Source organism: Aythya ferina (genome assembly GCF_964211825.1).
Source record: "Aythya ferina genome assembly, chromosome: 2".
Classification (NCBI taxonomy): domain Eukaryota; kingdom Metazoa; phylum Chordata; class Aves; order Anseriformes; family Anatidae; genus Aythya; species Aythya ferina.
Genome location: NC_140297.1, coordinates 52,570,002 through 52,588,204, shown reverse-complemented (window position 1 = coordinate 52,588,204; position 18,203 = coordinate 52,570,002). Strand labels below are relative to the sequence as shown.

At 44.0% G+C, this 18,203-nt stretch overlaps 1 long non-coding RNA gene across 16 annotated transcripts in view; it reads left to right on the top strand.

Annotated features, from left to right (window-relative positions):
* The window catches only part of LOC311430867, a 76,455-nt gene that overhangs the window by 42,249 nt on the left and 16,003 nt on the right, over window positions 1-18,203 (top strand). For 4 of the 16 annotated variants that reach the window (XR_014689072.1, XR_014689082.1, XR_014689084.1 and 1 more), the window contains 7 exons: window positions 854-914; window positions 1,044-1,251; window positions 7,779-7,882; window positions 8,363-8,441; window positions 15,139-15,229; window positions 15,762-15,901; window positions 17,286-17,372. This is a non-coding gene — a long non-coding RNA (uncharacterized lncRNA). Of the gene's footprint in view, window positions 1-853; window positions 915-1,043; window positions 1,252-7,778; window positions 7,883-8,362; window positions 8,442-9,000; window positions 9,051-9,579; window positions 9,615-15,138; window positions 15,365-15,761; window positions 15,902-17,285; window positions 17,373-18,203 lie in introns of those variants that run through there. The other 12 variants (XR_014689079.1, XR_014689080.1, XR_014689081.1 and 9 more) reach the window with 9 other exon arrangements.

Genomic DNA, 18,203 nt, shown 5'->3' with positions numbered 1-18,203 from the left:
ATGGCATCTTTGCTTACCTTTCATTGTGTTTTAAATATACTTAGGATTTTTAATAAGAAATATTTGCTAGAAGTGGGGTCAAATGCATCAAGGAACCAATACTAAGGTAGAATGAATAATCAGGCGATTATATGTAATTCCAGTATTTTATAAGTGTATGTGCTTTTCTTTTTTTTTTTTTTTTTTTTTTTTTACTAATTAACATTGGATCAATGACCATTGATCATAGTAGAACATCAGATTCTTTGTCCTTCTAAATCCAGCTGCATTAATTCCTCTTCAGCCTGCATAGCAATACACACTTATAACCTCATAACCATAATGGGTTTTCAGCACAGGACACGGGGGAGGCAGGTTTGCATCTCCCCTGAACAGCACAACAGGCTCTTCAGGCCCTGTGGGACAGGCTTTGCGTTTATTGCTCCATAGGTACTCCCACAGCAGGATGGGGTTGTAAAGACAAGGGTGGGAAAGGGAAGCAGCCTCCTTTACAGTGCTGCCTACGCTCCCAGGGAGGAGGCGGCACAACAGCGGCATCTCAGGTGGGAATCTGGCAGTCCCATTAGAGAGGGGAGGAGGAGGAGAAGGGTGTGAGCCTGGGTGACAACTCAGGTGCATTTGCAAACAGCCTGGCCTACAAATCTGTCCCATGGCACCTGGGACAGTTTTCCTCCTTGCCATGCACCTTTTGTGGTCCCGGTGAGCAATAACATGAAGTGGGAGCCTTTCTAAATGAGCGCAATCCGTGACTCATGCACTTAATTGCTGCAATGCGTGTGATGCTTTTGATTAAAAATATGCCAATAATTGTGAGAAGTAAGTCTCTGTATGCTGAATTTTGTTCTATTTTCAGAGAAGGGGCTTACATGTTCCCTGAGACTGGGACATGGTGACTGCTGAAAGGACTGACTGAGGTATTTATCTTGTTTATATGCAAATCCTTGCTCACTTAATATTTCAGAAGATGAGACTAAAACAAGTGTGGAGGGAGAAAGTTTTGGTAGGTTCTCAACACAAGGTATATTCTTCCTTTGGTTGAATAGGGCAAGCTGCTGCAGCATGGATTCTCCTTCCCATCACTGCACACCAGTAGGCAACTGGGTCCTGGTGGAGAACGCCACCTGATGTGGTTAGCCTCTGTTATCCCCTGGCTGTTTGGTGTCGTGCTGTTGCCACTACCAGGATTGCCCCATGCTGACACGGTGATGACACTGGAGACTATGTCTTTCTCTGCAATCACATCTGCGCAAGGTAATTTTATAAAGGTTCCATTGAACACAACAATCAAGCCAGAAATGTGGATTTAAGTAAAGTTCTCATGCTTTTCTGGCATGTATGAGTTAAACTTCAGATGGTGAAGATAGGGAGTACATGTACTTAAAGATTATACTGTTTTCTGTCCTTAAGAGTGTCAACCTTCTCTTTCACCCTAAAAAAGCTTCCTCTCACAGCCAAACTTCTCTGGCTCATCAGACATTGTGAAGGTCACTGTATCTTTGTCTGAGGAGTGGCACTCCATGGACCAAACCTCTGAAACAAGGAGGTAACCCGTTAGGGACACGCTAAGCCACCAGCAGTAAGTTCTTATTAGACACATTAATGTTTCTCATGAGTGGAATATTCCTTCCTTTTCAAAAAAAAAAAAAAAAAAAAGATTTTTTCCTCTTTTTGTCTCACCTCTCGTGCCAAAGCAAATTTTTAACCTACCCCCTAACTTAGAAGCAGCATTCTGTGTGGTCAGCCCAAGTGCAGTCAGCTTAAACACATTGCAAAATATTTGTGCTTTTGCCTCTCTTAGTTCTCAATTGTATTTGCTTTGGATGACTTTGTATATCCTGAGCTTTGTTTTGATTTTCCCGTACAAATCAGTCCCAGCCTGGCTCTAGACACCTGATTTTACCTTGTTCCTTCGAAGCCATATTGCAGGGAACTGTTCCTCTGACATAACATGAACAACTGAGCAATGCAGGGCCTGCCTAAGGAAATGTGGTTAACCTTACAGAAACTCTTCAGAAAAGCTGGTTAGCTTCCAGTTTTTGAGTGATATGAGCTGCATGTTCTGGCATCAGGTTTCAGCCCCAAAATGTAGTGCTGTAGTTACAGGACTAAAGGCCTGACTTTGTCCTGAACCCACTGCTTTCCTTTGAGCTCTGTGATATTTTTTTCTGCTGCTGTTGGTTGCTCTGTTGCGGCCACCTGTTGGCTCTGGTCACACAGATTTAGATAAAGCTCTTTGAGCAGGATCATATCTTGGCGAAGTTTTTAACGATGCCAGGGAAAACACAGTCTTGACTGCTGTCTGGAGTAATAATGTAAATAAGTAGTAACAACTGCATAGTTCCCTTACAGCTCTAGAGGTGGAATCATAGCAGTTAAAATAATTTGTAATTAAGAAGAGCTTGAAAAGGCATCTAAAACGAAGAAGCAAGTTAAGATGCTTTGGTAATGATTTGCTGGTTTGTTGAAATTGCAGGTGGTTGCAGATTGGTTTGCTCTTAACATGAAGTAAAACTCTTTCAGCGTGTGCTAGGCTGAATTTATGAAAGGCATCTAAGCATGGCTGGAAATGACCAAAAGCAGGTGCTGCTTTTCCTTGCATGCACCAGATCAGGTAGATTTACGCCGAACTGAACAACTGTTTGTACGTTTCCTCAGGCCTGCTTAACCACCCTGTACCAACCAATTTTTCTTCTTCCTATTGTAGTTGTTATAATCAGGCCTTGATAAGAACTGCTGCCGGAGACATCCAATCAGTCCCATGTTATCATCTGGAAATGATTAGAGTCCTCAGGACAGATTGAAGCCATTTTGATAGCATTGATTAGTTCCTTATTTCAAGTTGTGCCATTTTACCACTCATTGTTTTAAAATTCTTGCAGCATTTACGAGGATACTTTTTTTTTTTTTTTCATTGTAAATAACAAAGTGTATTTTGTTGTGTGAATCCAAATAAGCTTTGAAGCTTGTGGCTTTGTAATTTGAAAGTCATCTGGAGAGTGTATGCTCTCTTGCCTGCTTTAATCAATGCATGATAATCAATTATCATATCAAAGTGTTCAATTACTCCATAGTGATGTGGTGCTGTAGCTGTTTGGCTTAATTTCCTAGAAGATTCTCAGCACTCTCACTGCAGCATTTAGGTTACTTAGCCGACTGCTTAGAGATGTCTGCTGTGAAAATTAAGCTGGTGCTATTTGAACACCGGCCTCCTCAGAGAAAGCCTTGTTGGATGTTTCTTCAACACCACAAAACTCTTCCTCCTATCTACTTTGTGAGCTAGATGTGTAGTGCTGTTTCCAGTTCCTAAGAAGGGTGTCTCTGTTCTGCCCTTCTATACCTAGCAGGGATGCTGAGAGTCCTGGCTCCTTCTTCAAACCTCAACAGGTTTCAATGCTTCCTTGTCTTGCAGTGCACTACCCTCCGATTACAGGAGGCCAGGTTCCTGGGTCAGTATGTTTCATGTTTATTTGAAGGCTGAGGAAAAGAAATGTGAACTGATGAAGTATGATTGCTGCTTAAATCCCCCAGATCTTACAGAGGCCTGAGATCTGTATTTGTGAACTAAGGCTCTCTTCTAACTCAGAATTGAATTGTTGTGTTGCTCTTCTTGCTCTTATATGTTGCTCCATATTGCTTTTTTTGGAGTATGTGGAGCTTAAAAGGAAATCCAATAGTTTTAATATCCATGTAAGGCTTTTCTAGGATCACTGTGTTTTGAATGCCTCGTGTCCCTGTGGCATACAGAGGTACCATTGTCCCTGTTTCATGTAACATTGCTAGTCCTTAAGACTGCTGCTGTTGAGTGATGGGCCCTAAAAGGCTGCAGTAGAGCAAGAAAAGTCACCTGAGCCTTTAGGGACTCCAAGTGCTCTGTGCTCTGACCACCCTTCCTCACTTCTGGAGTTCCTCACTTTTGGTAAATCATTGACTTAACCTCCAAGAAACCATCAAGTAGCTTTCCCTTGATTTCAGTTTGCAGTGGCTTTGCAGCCTAAACGATCTCCTCCTTGGATATGCAGAATATCCTTGATATCTAGACAGATACCTACTGGCTGTGGCATGCTGGTGGTTTTCTGCAGGAGGTAACTTGCATGTGGATGATCCGGTGCTCAGTCCTTCATGAGAAATGAAACCGCAAACGTGTCTAGGAAAGGACAGCAGAGAAACAGGACACAAAACTGTGTTTGAGCCATGTTACATCAGCCTGAAGGAAGGAGAGCAAGAGGGCCTCTGCGGTGAGAAGGTCTGTGAAAACATAGCAATTATCCTCATCTCAGCTTGCCTATTGAGAAATAATCAAACTTGTGATGAGTCTTTTGACCTGTCAGACCTCTGAACTGAACTACAGCTGAAGGGGCTCACTATAAAAAGGTATATGCTGCTGCTTATTGTTGATTTTTAACCGTGAGAGTTCCTCGGGGAAATAGCATATAGTAATAACATCTAATAGTCTTCTGATGAGCATCTGGTGTTGGATTTTTTTCCTTTTAAATTGCATTAAAGTTAAAACTGCAGTATTGTACTGAGTCCTCATTTCCTGTTAGGAGAGGAATTATGATGCTGTATTGATTGGCAAAGCTGTTTCTCATCCTGCGTAAGTGTGTTTAGTGGACAGAACTTCTCTCACAGACACAGACGTGCCCTGCCACCCCCCTCGGTTCTGGAAGTTTTCCCCTTTAAATTATTCATTATGAAACCACTGACCCTCAAAATTTAAAACAGAGGAGAGAAGGTATAAAATGCTCTCATGTATGCCTTTGTATTAATTTATGTGCTATCACATCGAATAAAAGGAAATAGCAAGTTAAGCATGTTCAAGAAGCCACATGATGAGTATAATTGATGCATTCAGCCTATAGAACATACATATAATAGTCCATTGTAGCTATGGGATTGGCCAGCCAATATTTTTGCCTTGGAGATCATTACTTAAGCAGATGACTCCTGACCCTTTTCTTTTAGTGCTTCGAGAAGTTTGCCAGAAAGTACCCTTTTGTGCCAGTCAGCCTTTAACATCTCCCTCTGAGCAGCCTCAATTTTTCATTTAACTTTCTTCTGAACATTAATCTGCTTTTTATCCCAAGGATCTTTATGAGAAATAAATTGGAGCCTTTTCAGAAACGCGATTGTGAAAGCTTCTTCCTTGCTAGTTAAAAGCTTGTCACAACGTAGCAACAATGTGTATGTCGGAAAGTGGTGTATTTAACAAAAATAAAAAAAATAAAAAGGCATTGGAGCAATGCTGAAGCAACACGCTGTGTGGTTCTGTACAGAAACTCGCTTACCTGCACGGTGCTCGGAAGCTTAATAAATGTGATGCATAGCGGCAGGCGGGAGGGCAGAGACTTATTCTCAGAAAGACAAAGATCTACTTGGACATAACTCTGCAGTCACCACTGGGCTGCATACCCCAGGGTGGCTGGTGGGCAGAATAGGGAAAGATTTACCACCTGAGCAGCAAACCTCGTTAAAGTTTGTGGTTTAAATAGGTGCCGACTCAGTAAGAGTGCTGGCTGTGGGCTTGAGGATTGAAGTAGTGCATAAACCGGGTGGATCCTTATCAGTGTTGTTGGAAGAAAAGGTGAAGAGATATCAGTGAAGGGGATGTTTGAACAGGAATGCCAAAGAGCTGGTGAGAAAGAAAAGCCACTGCAGGATGTGTTTGTAAGACTGGAGAATGAAACCATGGAAGAAAGATGTATTGTGTTAGAGCAGTTATAAAAAGGATTTCTGTGTGTGTGTGTCAGTCCCATCCCAGTACAGGCATTGCGGAGTTTGGCATTCACCCTGGTTTAAGGTTCCCCAGAGGGAGTTTACAGTATTGCAGCTCCTTCATCTTCCCCATCTTCCTCCCCAGCTCCTCCCTCCCCTCTCCCTTCCTTGATTCTCTGTCCTCCCCCTTGGACTCAGCTCACGGGTCCCTCCTGTGACATGCTTGAACACTCGAACCTCCCGGAGTCTGCAGTGTTTGCAAGCCAGCACAGCTCTTCCCTGCAACCCCATACAGAGTGAGCTTGCACCAGTGGGCAGAGCCTGCAGTGACCCATCCATGCTTCCCCTGGTGGCAACTGTCCTCTGAGTGCTTCTCAGTACCCAGACCTTACCCGTGAGATGCTCTGCTGAACCTGTGGGATGAGGAAAGAAAACCCAGCTCTGCATCTGAGCTGGTTTGCTCTTTAGTGCTATAGATAAAGCAGTTTCGTTGTAGCTGCATGAAGAGGTATTTTTCTCATCATCTTCCCTCACAAATGGAGTGCAGGTAGGCTTCTGGAATGAATTATATAAAAAAAGACCATATCCTCCTATAAAATGGAATAAAAAAGCCTAATGTCAAGTCGAGTGATAAGGGATCATCTGTGATTTGAGAATGAATATGGCTAGGAACCCCTCTCCCCCCCACCCCAGTAACAAGTAGTGAAAAGCCCTCTGAAATATGGCTTCGTTTAAGTCAAGGTGCCAACAGATTTCTTCCCATTTGCTTTTTTTCTGATGAGGCCTTTCTTTGCTCAGTGCACATGACAATACCTATTATTAAAACGCACACACAAATGATGGCTGCCCTTTCTTTGATAGGAAAGACAGACTTTGGCAAATAATTATTTCTAGTTCTTCCTCCTAACATATGTATGGCTTATTATTTATAGAGACTTGTAATAAAAATGGGAACGATTTTCTTGACCCGGTAAGTTACAGCTTAAACCAATAAAAGAACAAAGGAGGGGGACGTAAGAAGAGGACATAGGAAAGGGCTTTTTTTAAAGAGTCACATGCACAGCTAATAGATGTATCCAGAGAAAAGAGATAAAATATCCCAGATTAATAACTGTGCCTTTCTGCTGGCTTATTGCTTTCTGAAGGTTTTGCTCTCCGTGGACAGAGATCTGTATTAAAGATGAAGTAGTTGCACTCGACATTTTAGTCATCCCAGTAATGGTGGCAACATCTCAGTTTCAAACTCTTGTTCTCCAAGGAAAAGCAATCCTCTATCTAGTGTTTCCAAGGGAAAAATTTATCGGGCTCACTTCTCTGTGTTGCATCTGTACTTGCTGCTCCATTCTTTGCTTCTCGCTGCTTGACCTTTGTTGAGTTAGTCATGTAAAGCAACAAAATGCTGCTTTAAATCCATAAATCTCAGTCCTCCTATTTTCTGTGAACAGGTCCAGCTGAGAAAGTGAAGAAGAAACCTGTCAGGATGCCATTAAAAGCACTGTATATCAGAAACCCACGGGACAGAAAGCCTAGCTCAAACACCAACTTTGTTTTTGCAGAGCGGGAAACGTTGCTTAAATTCATATAGTAAATATTTCTTTGTGTATCATGGAGAGCTTTCATGTGAGATCAGATTAGCTGGAAAACAGGACAAGGCATGAACTTTGCTCTCTCATCACTATAAAAGCAATCGTCTGAGATATTTTTCAAGGAAGCCCCTCAGCTTTTGAGCTAGGCAGAAGTGCATTGCAATTGATCTTAATACTGCATTCTTCAGAGATTAGAGAGCACAGCTTTTAGGCTGATATTTAAAAATAAGGAAATGGCTTAGAAGGAGAGGGAGAGAGATGGGCAGAGATTCAGAAGACAAGAGAAGCAGCGGAGGGAAAAGTTCCACTGCGTGGGAGAGGGGAAGAGGAACAAGGATAAGTGTGGTGTTTACTTCAAAGAGGTGATCTGACTTCAGCCAGATCACAAATGCAGGTTGAAAGAAACACACAAAAGGTAACTGTAGAAAAGTTTGATACTGGTGTAAAAGGAGTTGATTCTCCCTCTTTTTCTTGTTTCAGACTAGTTCTAGTCTGGCAAATGCCATTGCGTGCAGCACCGACAGGAAGACGGGACTCCAGGGAGCTGCAGAGGCTCCTTAGCACTGATGTCCCTGAGCGATGAGGTGGGTAAGAGCAGTTGAGGCATTCATTGCTTGGGTATATTCAGGGAAATGTGCATACCGTTCTCGCACAGCATTTGCCAGGGCCCTGCACCACAACACTCCTTGCAAGCATACAGACCAGGCTTGCTGAGCGGCAATCTGGCATGGGATTGTGTTGTCCCCCATCTCCACCTTTGCCTTACACCTCACAGCTCTGCCTCGTGTATGGAAAACCCAGAGCCTGGGGGTAAATGACTTACTCACTGGTGGCAGCAGAGTGTTTCAGCTAGCAAGGCTGCCCATCTTGTACTTTATGAACACTGATCTCACCTTATATATTAAAAGAAATAAATGCATTAGCTGGTGAGCATGCTGGGTCTCTTCCAAGACACACTAGTGTGTTGCTCTGCACACCAGCATGGAAACAATTTGCAGGCTGGAGACCTGGTAAGGCTCTTGCAAGGAACCGTGCCACATGCTCATTTCTCCTTTTGCCTGCAGAGTAATTCTTTATTCGGTGTCTTTTGGTCCAATTGCACCATTTGAGCTTAAACGTGGCCTTCTGACACAGAGAATCTGGGTGAGTAGAGCCACATCAGTTGTAAAATCCCTAGTCAATCTTATTTTTTGGCATGAAGGTGGTTTTTACGGCATTGTTTTTATTAGTCATCAAAAGGAAACTTTTCAAAGTAAATACATCAAATACCACATAGCATAAGCTCTTCTCAACCACTGCTTCCTCTCCCTTTTTCTTTTCCCCTACCTCCTATTTTTATAAGTAATCGAGTTGTTACTCCAGAGTCAATTTCAGGTCATCTTTCATTTGCTCAAAATATATCCTTATTGGCAAGCTATTTTCCCCTTATTCAGGAACACACATATTGTTTTACTTACAGCTGTGTGCTGTATTTTATGTTCTCATATAAATGTTATGCCTGGATTATCATAACTAGAGCAAACTGGTTTTAGGGTTTGTTGTTGTTGTTATTTTTAGTGTGCTTGTTGTCCCATTACCTCCTTCCTCCCCCCAAAAAAAAGAAAAAAAAAAAAAAAGGGAGAGGGGGAGAGAAATGTTGTATCTATCTTTTGGTATCTTTCCTCATTCCTAAAGCAACTCCCTTTTTCACATTTCTCTCCAGTAACATAGATCTCCCCTTTGTTGTGTGAGTTTCCCTAGTTTGGGGAATGTTGATAGCTGGGGTTTGAGACAGATTAACAGGTAAGCAACATTGCTTCCCTCCCACGAGGGGCAGTATAGAAGACAAGGCAGGAATGGATTCCAGAAAATCGTTACCAGCCATGTAAAAAAGTAGTTTTTCTTAAAAGTTTTGAACTGTTTCTAATTCCAAGGAGTGGCCCTGTTTGTAGTGTTGCTGGATATGGCAAATAACAGTCCTGCATTCACTTATCCACTGCTTTCTTGATTTTGGGAACAAATCAAATAGAAGCTAATATTTACATATCGAGGGCCCAGTGAGGGAAAGCACCTAAATCCCATTGGCTTCAGCATGTTCTTAAATATTTACCGAAGTGATTAACTTCCTCGAGGTCTTGATGCAAAAGACTGTATTTGTAGCAACAAATATATATTGTTATTATTAATCTTACTGCTGTGTTTCATGGCAACACTTGATACACTACAGAGACATACAGCATGCAGAAGAGACAGATTTTCCTCTGTTTGGATCACTAAAGACAAAATATAATTCTCCCCTTAGTTTTAGGCTGTCTGTGACAGTGGAAGACCACTGGAGGACATTGTGCTGCTGAATTCCCTGCAGCCTTACTCTTTTTGTATTTTTTTTCTTCTGTCTTTTCCTTTCCTATATGGTTTTATGCAAAAAGGCACAGTTTGCCCCCAACCCTGTGGAGGGCAAGACCGCGTGCACATCTTAAGCTATTCAGTTCATTAATACGCTATGCTTGTTAATTTGTGAATGACTGGAAGGCTCTCAGAGCACTGAGGGACGTCTCCTGATGGAGATTTTTAAAAGAGACTCTACCAGATTTTTTGAAGCTGGGATATTCAGAGTTTGCAAGGGCTTGTTTCTTCTGAATAAATGTGTGCTAAGTGCTAATGATGCACTGTATGCAGACGTGTTATAGGATGGTGTCTTATATGATGTTTAACCACTGCCTGAGATTCAAGAACTGAGCTGATTTGTGAACATTAGAACCACATCAGGTGAATTGTTAAAAAAAAAAAACTGGTCTATTCCATTATCCTAACCTCCAAAGAAGAAAATCCCTGTAGGATAAATGCTTAATCATTAAAGCAAACAGACAAACAAACAACTCCTTTGTCATTGGTGGTGGGAAAAGGATGTCTTGCACTGCACAGCTCACAAGGAACAGCAGGCACTTCTGGTTGCAAGTGAAATTCTAGTTATTTGATATTTTTGGGTGGAAAGAGAAGAGCTTGTAGCTGAATGGATTCCTCAGCTGCTTCCTGGCTTGAACTTCAGGATGAACATCAAGCGAAATGCCAGAGTGAATTGAGATGACCAAGCCATATTTGCACGATCCTTCTCTTCCCCAGACTAATTTAGCAATGCCCTGCTCCCACAAGTTCACAAATTGTTCCTGAAACAGTAGGGGATCCCAGAGAATCAAGTTCTGCTCTCCAAACACCTTGCCCTATTCACCTCCCACATTGCCCTGGGGATGTTTACTGCCCTACCAATTACAGCCAGTGATGGGGGCTTTATTCAGTGGATGTTGATATCTGAACAAACAAAACTAAGGGTCTGATCCTGATTCCTGGTGTCTTTACAATTTGGTTTCCTGTTGCGTGTTTGTACAGATGTAATGGTTGGTATTCCCCTTTTTTTAAATAATCATGACCGTATTGAGGGGCAGGAGGACAGGACTAATTCGCAGGGAGTTTTCTCTAGGAACCCCCCCTCTGCTCCTGTGACTCAGCTTCTGTACAAGCCTGGCTGTTCAACCCACTGCTTTGGGTGGCAACTTCTGCTTCCATCTGTTCCCTTCAGCAAGGGGTTTTGATTGCTCGCTGCTTTCTGGCTAAAAGAACTGTCATTGGAGCAACCATCGCATTTAATTACATCTTGTCCACAGATTGAAAGAACACTTAATGGCGCTTAAAAAACACCTTCAAGGACAACAACTGTGCAAAGTGCATGGATAAATGATCACAGCCTTGGTGGATCCTTTGTACAGTAGGAGATACATCCTGGAAATCTCTCACTTCCCATAGCCGAAGAAATGCTCTTTTTTTTGCTTTATACCCTGCTAACCACTTGCTGCTCCACTTGCCCAGTGTTGTGTAGCTCAGTCGTTGCACTTCTCTGAGTTGCTCTGGAGGAGCAGTGAATAAGCAGCCCCATGTCAAAGCAGCTGGGAGGACAGATTTGCACCCCTCCCTCACCCTGCTGTGAACTGGGGATTTGGGTCACGGCTCAATCCCTACTAGACCAAACTGAGTGAGCTATGTAAAGCAAGCTGCTTTGCAATCAAACAGCACCGTGAGCTCCTCTAGGACTCCATCCTCCCTGCCCTGGGGAATGCCCTCACTCTCATTTCAAGCGCTTTCCACTAACACGTGTTTGACGTGCTCAGGAGTGGAGTCAGGAGAGTTTAAATCCTTTGGCGTTATGTGGCCAGCAGGATTTGAGGCACATGCTGCTGAGGGCACAGAGCTCCCCGTCAGACTACTTGTCATCATATCCAAATGGCAGGGAGGAAAAAAAAAAAGGCTAATTGTATGCTCTCCAATTTTCTCTATTAGGAAGATCAAAAGAATTGCTGCCTTTACTGGCAAATCTCAAGGATGAATTGTGGCAGCCAGACCAGTACTGGTCTATGTTGAACTGTAGTCACCCAGAATAAATCAGCACTAATTGCAGTCTCGGGCTGTGATTCCAGAGGGGCCGCTTAAGCACCAAACCGTGACCCTGATTCTCCATCTATTGAAGCCAGTGGCAAAACTCCCCGTGACCTCCGAAGGTTCAGGGCTGAGCCTGTACCATTGCCTGCTTTAAAACCAGCTGCCTTGCCACCTTTCTGGGGTGGGAGGAAGAAAACAGAGAGGATAAAGTGGTGAGGGAGGGCAATGCCTTGGCTTTCTGGTCTTTTTTGAACTTTTTGCAGAAGTTCATGTCGGCTGAGCCTTTCCCTGGATTGCTCATCACCCCTTCACTCAGCTGCATCTCTCTGGCCAGTGGAGATCAGCATGAAGCTGCTTTGGCTCTTTTGGGGGAAACGAGGTGGTGGGCGGCTCAGGCTGGCCTCCTTCCCCAGCTTCATGCCGAGGCCATGCCAAGGCCTGTCACCCAGGCACTGGGGTGATCTCCTGGCCCTGTGGGTATCTGTGGCACCAGCCACTCCTTCTGAGGACAAGCAAATTAAGTTACTGCTGCTCTCACGTGAGGTGCTTCCTCTTCATCATCTGCGCCTCCCCCCAGGGGCAGCAGCTGCTGCTACGTGGGCAATCTGACATTGTCATGGATTAGTTGTGTTCATCATGGAAATGCAGAAGGATCGGCAAAACATGGTGTCACAATGCAGAAAAATGCCTATACTACCAAGTTCTGTTTTAATTTTGTTCTCACTGAAGCCACCTTTGAAAATAATATGGCTTTAAACATAAATGGGATATGTTTGTATAGTTTGAGGTTTTCCTAACAAAGGACAGGCAGGAAAAGAAATTCAGCTTACAAAGCCTGACTAATCTGAAGACTCAAATGCTAGACAATTTTGGAGAAAGTTTTTGTATTGCTGTAAAAGGAGTCACTTTTTCTGAAAGCAAAATGAAGCAAAACAACAAACCAAAACCCAAGACAAAAGTAGGAAAAGTGTGCAGGCCTGAATATGGCCTGTGGGAAAGCAAAGTCATCTTCCTGCCTCTCGCCCATAGGAAATGGTACACAGTGACAAGGAGCACGGGCGTGAGTTGGATATGGGGTTTGAAAGCATGGTCTTCAGCTGCAGGAGGAGGAGAGGCCCTGGCAAGGTCCAGGCCTGGCTGCTCCTGCCCCAGTCCCATCGGGTTCAGGAGGAAAGGCATCCTCATGTATGAAGGTGGCTTGAAAGCTGAGCAAGCGGGGTCTGGAAGCGGTGGTCTTCACTGGGGGATGCCATCCCTTCCTAGGACTGAGTGATGCCTCCTGTGCCAAAGTGGGTGTCAGCACAGGGCCGAGCTTTGCCCTCCCAAACCGAAGGCCGGGCAGCGGGTGCCATTTGCTCTGTTATTAAGAGAGATTACAAGCAACCCTGGGTCAGCTGTTAGACCTGGTGCCCCGATGCTGACATCAATCGCTCCCACACTTGACCCCTTCAGGGCGCTTTATGAACACTGGCCAGCTAATCCTCCCCGCAAGGCTGGGGAGGGAACGGGCAGGCATTTCCCCTCCTCGCTCCTGCCTCCATTTTGTCAGAGCAGATGGGTGGTGGCTGTCCCGTGTCCATTTCCCCCAGGTGACAGTGGCCAGGAGCAGGCCTGGTGGTGTCCACCAATGCCTCAGGAGATGGCAAGGGACACTACAGGGTGACATAGCCAAGCAGGGCACAGGTGAGGACCACAGCCTTGGCTCATGAGAGAGATTTATAAGCAGCACACCACATTGCTGTTCTTTTTATATACGATCGGAAATGTCTTGAAGCCAGATGCTCAGCTGGTGTAAATCAGCGGAGCACCGCAGATTTATACCAGCTGGAGAGCTGGCCCTCTTTGCCCCACTGGGAAGGGGATGGGGGAAAGGGAGAGAGAGGCTGTTTCTGGTAACCTCTCCACCAACCTTCATTCTGGGTAAATGTCTCCATATGTTAACAAATGCTAATTAAAAACAAAAGCATGGACGAGCTCTCAGGATGCATGTGTAATAGGAACGCCCCAGCAGCTCCTGCACGGCTGTAGTCTTTCTCATTCCCATGGATCCTACCTTTTATTTGGTGCTGCACCTCTCTGACTGATATTGAACCTTGTTCCTGGTGCTCTTGCCCAGAGTTTTGCCATGCATGTAATTTTGCTCTGGTGGGCATAGGACTGGTGTCTGCAGAAATCTGGGGGCTACCACAAATGTGTCATTGGTCAAGGAGGAAAATATATGATGTTGTTGTGGTGTGCCTCACAGACATGCAAGTAACTGTGCTCATCAACTGGGAAACTTATTGGAAAGATGTTCTGGAAACACCACTTCTTTTCTGGCTTCCAGGCACTCATCACCTTCTTTGTGGACTGAGACAGCTCTGAGTGTGATCATTTCTGGGAGCAAAGACATTATACTTATAAAAAAAAAAAAAAAAAGCAGCACAAAAATCTGTGATGCTCTATGCATAACAATAAATAAAGACCAGTCTGCCCTTGAGGTGAAGGGAAAAGTTTCAGAAGTAGATGTTCAAAATATCTGTTTGTACAATGGCTGGAGCATTTCCAGGGAAGGCGATGCACTGGAGCTGTTGGGCTGGTGTTAAAGAGTGACATTTTCAAAGTGATGGATAGGATTTAGTATCTGATTCCTGCACTACCAATAATGGCAGCTGCACGTGCTGTTGTAAAGATGTAGGGATGAATATATATTCTCAATGTGTCATTTCATAGTCAGAACTTTTTGGACAAAAGTCAAGCACACATGATGTGTTTCCACAGAGACCCTTGCGTTTCGAAAGAGGGTCAGTGCATTGATCAGTGAATCACTCTCCTCTACTCAAAAGCCTAAAGATTTATTCCTTTTTTTTTTTTTTTAAAAAAAAAGTTGTCATTATTTGGATTTGATAGAGCTGTCCTATGTGTTTGTATTAGAACGAGATCCAAGGGTATTGCAGCAAATTGATATGGCAGTGTAACAGAGAGATGTGTCCAAATCTAATGAACAGCCTCTTTTTATTTCTCAGTAAGGGTCTGTTCCTGCTGTCTTAAAGTCAGTAGCTAAAATCCCATTGCCTTCTTGTGGGCCAGAAGTGGGTACAAAATACTATTTTCCCTCCAACCTCCAACCCATTGAGGCAGCCTGATATTTTTTTAGTAGTGAGAAGGTGGTATAAGCAAGAAAATAGGGGCAAGTTGTAAGGCAGCAGTGCAGCATTTGGGGTGTACACAGAATGAACGTAATGTAGGACCCACCAAAGAATGCAAAGGGGGAAGGTCTTGGGGATGGGAGTGGGAAGCAACAAAGGAAGGGAACATGTGCAAGAGGGGTCTGTGGCCTTCACATTGCTCCCCACTGTCTGCTCCATCTGTGTATGTCTCGACTTGCCCAGAAATGCCTGAAGGATGACAATACTTTAGCTTTTACATGTTTTCTCATCTGCTTTCACAGCCTTCATGTTACTGAAGAATTTGGCCTGGATATGTTTATGAAGATTGCTATCCATTACTTCATGTCTAGATGTTGTCTCAAGTGACACTTGGTGAGCAAATTAGCATTGAAGCCAAATTCTCTTTGTGGTGATGGCTCTGCAGCAGGTACAGCTTTTGTAAACAGATGCTGCAAGAGAGGTGGATTTTTGCATCACTCCAAATCTCTTGAGAACTAAAGTGTTCAGGTAAATAACTCGCTGAGATAAAAAAAGACATTGTTAACTGAGAAGTATTCTCAGACTGTCTCTTCTTAGAAATTCATTGCTTATAATGAGTGTCCCTTATCTAGAATTTTATCTTGAAGTACACCACAGTAATTCCTCTTCTTTCTGCTTGGTTGAAGTCCAGCTAATCTACACCATGTATATAACTCAAGAGGCTAACAAATACTGTACAACCAACTTTTGAATTTTTATATTTATAGGTGTCAGCCAGAATTTCAAAGCAGATGTTTTGTTGTTGCTGTTGTTGCTTTTAGTGCACTTCTTTCAACATTTTTGTAGTATATGTTTGATTTTTGAAAATACCGTGACCCTGGTCTATAGCCCTGGCAAAATCCTAATTATTACGTGGCTTTTGCAGGTGCTCAGAGACCATCCAAAGCTGTCTGCTGGCTGGAGCTTCCTTGCCCAACTACAGAAGCAGAGTGGCCCTGTTTCTCGTGCCTTGCTGACCTTTATTCTGTTGCTTAAGGGGTGGCCAACCTCTCTCTTTGCCTGCTGGTAGGTATTTAGTAATATTGATGCTCATTTCCAGATTCTTGTGAAATGAAGCAAGCTATGAATATTGCATCCTTCTAAAATTTCTCCCCAGCTGTTTTTGACTGGGAAATGGCAGCAGCATATGCTGTGGATGCCTACTGGTTTTGCATGTTGTATGTAGCCTCTCCCCTGTTGTCTGCTGGAGTAGCAGTAGCCCACACAGATTACTTCCCTTGGTTGGTCAAAGCTACCTAGAAGTGTATTTCACTCTACCGCCTCTCACTTCACCACAGGCATTAATTTTTCCTGCAGTGGGCAGGAGGGTTCAGTTCAATCACATTTTTTCTTGGGGTGGCTCACGGTGCTGTGGACCAGCCCTCTGCATAGTATCAGCAAGATCCGTGGGTGTATTGTTGCACACTCCAACCCTACCATTTCCACCTGGGCCTTGATGAAACGCACATGGAGCAATGTTGCTGTAAGTTGGGCTGGGGCCCAACAGCAGGCAGAACACACCTCGTTTCAGATCCTGTCCAGTTTTTTGCTGGTCTTGTGTTTCTGGAGGTGAAGACATCTGCGTTGGCAGGCGAGCTGGCACACCTAAAGACACACCTATGACCACAAGGAAAGTGATGCTTCAGTCAAACCAGTCATGAGTACTGTGCAGCTCTTGTCTTTCACTGACTGTGCTGTCTACACACATTACCATGCTCTCAGCTACAGCAGAAGAAATTACCACCAAATTGCATGCTCTGTTTGAATACAGGGTTTTATGCTCACAGAAGATAAGCAGACTCCAAGATGCACCCTGGGCAGTGCAGGAGCACAAAATTTGTTAGACCTCATCTCAGCATCGATGTGGTGTCAGTGCTGAGATACCGATGAGCAAACACATGCTTCATTTCCATAATGTGTCTCTCCAGCTTGTGTGAAAGGTCCTACTTCAGGTGTCTACAGATTCCTGATCACTTCAGGAGCCACGGTAATGAAGAAAGGGGATTATTTGAAGCAAATCACCTAAGCCTAATCGATCGCCAAAATACTCTTACTGTGTTGGACTGTGGCTGATGGGAACAGGCAACAACCGCTGCTCTGGTGCTCGTCAGCAAAATGCCAGTGGACAAACGATAATGGACCTCACCCTAGGCTTGCATCTTAAGCCAATTGCTGTGCAGATAAGAGCAGCCCTTTCAAGCTGTTCCATTGCGTTTTAAAAGCAAAACTGAGAAGGCTTCACTAGGGAACTTGATCTCTTGTAGTGTTTATTCTCACCAACCAAGAGCAGCAATTAATATCTCTTTCAGATGGTGAGAATCTCTTTCAGATGGTGAGAATAAACAGTCTTGTAGACATGCAGAGGAAATGGAAATGACATATGAATTTTAATTAACCTACTTCTCCTCAGCTTTGCTGTGTACTGCCAAAATACAACAATACGGATCCTTCGGCTATGCACCCTGGCATCTTCCTGGGCTGCTGGCTTCAGTTGCAGGTGAGTTTCACGTGTGTACCTGAGATCCACGTTTTTTGTGGTTTGATCACCAAAGAGGTGCCTGAACTCTTAGTGCTTAGATCCATCCCCGTGTTGCTCTCCTAAGAGACTGAAGATAGCCCTGTTTTTAAACACAACCACATGAACTCCTGAAATGATATAATCTATTGTGATACTTCTGACTGTCGGTCTCATTGCAGTCTCAGGCAGTGCTTGGACTTCCCTGGATGTGTTGTGTATGTTGATAGAAACCAGTATGGCAGAAAATCTGATGTCATCTGCAGCTGCCACGCCATATTTCAAAGAGGAGGCATTAACCCTTCCTAGTAACATCTCTCCTGCAAAGGACAAGCGTCGTCTTGTGTGAGCAGTGTGCACAGCCTAACTATTTACATCGGTACCCACTTGCCAGCCCCGGTTCTCTGCCAGAGTAAACTGGCATTGCTCCACGGTCGTCGGAGAAACTGTAAATCTCACTGCTGGCAGCAGATAATTTTGACCCCTATGCTTTATTTCATCGACTTCGTGTCCTCCGACATCTGGTATCATAAAAGTGTTCAGACACAGGGATGGGGTTTCTATAAATATATTCCTCCCGTGAGGAGATTGACAGCATTCAAGTCACAAAGTGTTCCGGAGCCATGTGGGAGGCGGGAGGAGCAAGGTGAAGGGGGAGGCAAGGTGTCTTATTTCCCCTCTCACCTCCTTCATCTCAAGCCCTTGTGTCCTCCAGGATATGTTTTTAGTGTTAATGGCAAAGGTGCTCCAAAGCAGGGGTAAATGTGGGCCCCAGATGTGCTAATTCAGCCTGGGCCAGGCAGGGGAACACAT